Source organism: Pinus tabuliformis, chromosome 1_2 (genome assembly GCF_031772625.1).
Source record: "Pinus tabuliformis cultivar Carrire ecotype Pingquan chromosome 1_2, CPIR1, whole genome shotgun sequence".
Taxonomy (NCBI): Eukaryota; Viridiplantae; Streptophyta; class Pinopsida; order Pinales; family Pinaceae; genus Pinus; species Pinus tabuliformis.
Window position 1 is genome coordinate 1,270,147,472 of NC_142298.1, and position 3,941 is coordinate 1,270,151,412.

General features: G+C 38.0%; 2 pseudogenes; both read left to right on the top strand.

The window, feature by feature from the left end:
* The first annotated feature begins 254 nt into the window (after positions 1–254).
* LOC149210852 (cullin-1 pseudogene) lies at positions 255–812 on the top strand (annotated as a pseudogene).
* A 96-nt stretch (positions 813–908) lies between these two features.
* On the top strand, positions 909–2,513 carry LOC149210853 (cullin-1 pseudogene; annotated as a pseudogene).
* Positions 2,514–3,941: the final 1,428 nt, after the last annotated feature.

Here is a 3,941-nt window from a genome sequence, read left to right on the forward strand (position 1 = left end):
TGTCGGCCAAAGAATAGTAGGTGTGAGATGAGTGTCCTATAAATATAGAATTGAATTTGTCACAATACATTGAATTTCCAACACTAACATTCTTGTGGGAGTTGCAAAGAGTCGAGTAAAAATCTTTATCGGCGCTCGAGAGTCGAAATCTTTATTTAGTGGCGCGCGGGAACAATAATATTTGTTATTGCGAGGGCTGCGTAGAGTCGAAATCTTTAATTATTGGCGCGGAGGAAAAGAAAGAAGAGATTATAATGAAGACGTGGGAGGAAGCGTGCAGTTTGATCTCCACATGTATCCGAAAGTTGAGAAAAAGAGTAGAAGGAGAGTTAAATGATGATGAATTATTTGCTGAGGAGTTTATGAACACTTATATAACTATTTTCCGACTGTGCTCCCAAGACCTGCCTCCTCACGACAATGATCGGCGACTGTATGAAATGTACAGGAAGTCGTTTGAAGAATACATAGTTTCGATTTTTTTACCAACATTGAGAAAACAACACGGTGAGTTGACTGTTAGAGAATTTGAGAAACGTTGGGAAAATTACAAGGTTCTGGTCCGATGCATGTCAACCATGTTCTCTCCTTTGGATCTCTACTTGGTCAAAGGAAAGACGGGTGTTGTGCTGCCAACTCTAAGAGAAGTTGCCTTCCTCTGCTTCCGGGAGCTTGTGTATGATGAGGTGGGGATTGATGTGAAGAATGGTGAGTTGGATTTGATTACGCGAGAGCGCGAGGGAGAGATGATTGAGGGGGCTTTGGTGAAACACGTTGTCGACATTTTTCTAGAAATTGGTATGGAATGCTAGAAGAACAATCTTGAAAAGCCCTTGTTTGAAGACACTGCAACTTACTATGCTCGAAAGGCCGTTTTATGGATTGTTGAAGAAACTTTCCCGCAATATATGGTAAAAGTTGAAAAATGCTTGACAAATGAGAAGCACAAAGTTGCATCTTATTTGCACTCGAGCTGTGAGCAGAATTTAGTAGAGACAACACAATATGAACTCCTTTCCCGCCATGAAATTCAACTTTTGGAAAAACAGGATTCGGGTTGCGCTGTGTTTCTCAGGGATGATAAGAAAGAAGACCTTTCCAGGATGTATAGGTTGTTTAGTAAAATACCCATGGGCTTGGAACCCGTTGCAAGTATTTTGAAACAACATGTAGCTACCCAAGGAATAGCATTGATTAAATGGGCAGAGGATATTGCTGATAAGCATGAGTTTCACCACAAGGTTATTGAAATGCATGACAAGTATATGCATGGTTATGCAAAGCAAGAATTTCAAAATCATCGGGGTATTCTTATGGCTTGCAGGGAAGCATTTTCGGTAATATGCAATCAAAGTGTGGGAGGAAACCCAAGTGCCGAGGTATTAGCAGAATTTTGTGATAGTGTAGTTAGGAAGGCGAGCAGTGGAAAAGTACACATGGACGACGATGACCATATCGAGAGAATTTTCGAAAAAAATGGGGAACTTGTCGATTACGTCGGTGATAAGGATTTATTTACAGAATTTTGCAGCAAAAAATTAGCCAAGAGATTATTGTTCGACAAGGGCATAAATATCCATCACGAGAAGAACATGTTGTCAAGGTTGAAGAACCAATGTGGCACTCTCACCTTAAACATGCAGATCATGATTAATGATTTCGATATCTCAAAGAAAATGGAAGCTAGTTTTACAAATGACCTTCCAATATCTTTGGGGGTTAAAGTATTGAATAGGGCATCGTGGCCAACTTACAAGCATTCGAAGCTGAATATACCTTCTGAGATGGCTAGATGTGTCCAGGTGTTCAACGAATTTTATTATGGAATCCATAAGCATCGCAAACTTACGTGGATATATTATTTGGGGACCTGCGACATCATTTCTAGATTCAATAGCAAGACCATAGAAATAACAGTTCCAACATCTCTAGCAACGATGTTATCATTATTCAATGACACTGGAAGTATGAGTTGTCAAGAAATCGTTTCCCAATTACAAGTAAATTCGGAAGACGAGGATGTTACTAGACTATTACATTCCGTATCATGCGGAAAGTATAATATTCTGCTCAAGAATACTGTGAATAAACAAATATCGTCCACTGACCATTTTGAGTTCAATCCCAGTTTTACACATAAATCCCCAAAGATTAAAATTACACTTGCACAAGTAAAAGTGGAAGTGGATGAGAAGAAGAAAGTCATCCAATCTGTTAATGAAGAAAGATGTCACACAATAGATTGTGTGATTGTTCGAATAATGAAAGTCAGAAAAGTCTTGCATCAGCAACAATTAATGAGGGATTGTGTTCAAGAACTTCAAAAGATATTCACTCCAGAAATTAAAGCTATCCAAAAAAGAATTGATGAATTGATAACAAGGGAGTATTTGGAAGCAGATAAAGATGATTCCAGCCTATTAAAATATGTAGCCTATGACAAATACGAGTCCAGCCTACTGAAATATGTAGCTTACGACAAAGACCATACATATGAAGGTAATGATTATTAGTTTTTATTTCCTATTTCCATCTGAATATCAATACTTTGATATTGCTTTATAGTTTCATTTTTTTCTTATATTCTTCATATGATATTGATATATTTATTTTTGGATTATTTCATAATATTATTATATCTGTATTTCTTCTTATATACTCCTTTTCTTTTCTTTTCTTTCTTGAAAGTTTCACAATCTAATGTATGCATAACTTAATGTATATGAGATGTTTCAACTTTCACCCCAAAGGTGTACCATTTCCCAGAATTCATATCGTGTCTCATGGCCACATTCAATAAAGAGAAAAACTATTATATTTCCTCCAATAGATAGAAAATTCTGGATGGCACCCCTGGATTGATACACTACACCATCCTTTATCTGAAATCCTCGAATTTGGAGAAGTTTACAGAGAAGTTTACTAGAGAGAAACAAGTATTTCACCAACTAATCTTGACTGCAAATGCACAATTTCCTTCCAACTCATGAGGACCTCCGCGCACCCTCATGGTCAAATTTTCTCCACTTACTAGGTAATTCACCATCCCCCTATCCTTGGACGATTGTCATCATCATCAAATTAAGGAAGCACTCATTGAAAACCCTGAAAAAATAACCATCAAAACCCTTCAGTGACACAAAACCCCTCATGGACACCGAGGGGGAAATTCATGATCCCTTATTCCCTGTAAATCTATATGGCCTCGATTTTGACTTCTATGGCCTCTACCTAGACAAGAAAGACCCCTTTCGAGTCGTTTACTCAGGGTTGTACCACTTAGTCACCCAATAGTGTACCATTTCCCAGAATTCATATCCTGTTGCATGGCCACATTCAATAAGAGAAAAAAATTATATTTCCTGCATTAGGGAGAAAAGTTTGGATGTCACCCCTGAATTGATACACTACACCTTCCTTTATTTGAAATCCCTGAATCCGGAGAAGTTTACAGAGACCACACTGTTATATGATTACATTGGGCTCTCGACTGGAGAGAAACAAGTCTATCACCAACTAATCCTAGCCCCAAATGCACAATTCCTTGCCAACTCAGACAACCTCTCCATTTCCTTGTTTTCAGAGTCAATGCAATCCCTCCATCCTAGACCATAATTCAGGATAGTGGATTTATCTCTAGATGTGACTAAAGTCCTGTTACAAGATAAAATTAATCTACACAAACATAGAGGGAGATGATATATAGTGAGTTGAGCAAGGGAGCCTTGACTGGTAAGGCTGAGAAGCTGTTGGAGAAATCAACTACTAAGCTAAAACAAGAGAAGGCCATCTCAGGAGCCCTCCATCTCCGAAATGAAGGATAAAAATATATGATTATAAAGTTGGGGCTAGATCCTGATGATAAGGTTGCTATGGATGCCATTATGAAAGGCTCATAATCAAAAATTCAGTCACTAAAGAAACAATTTAAAATTCTTGCA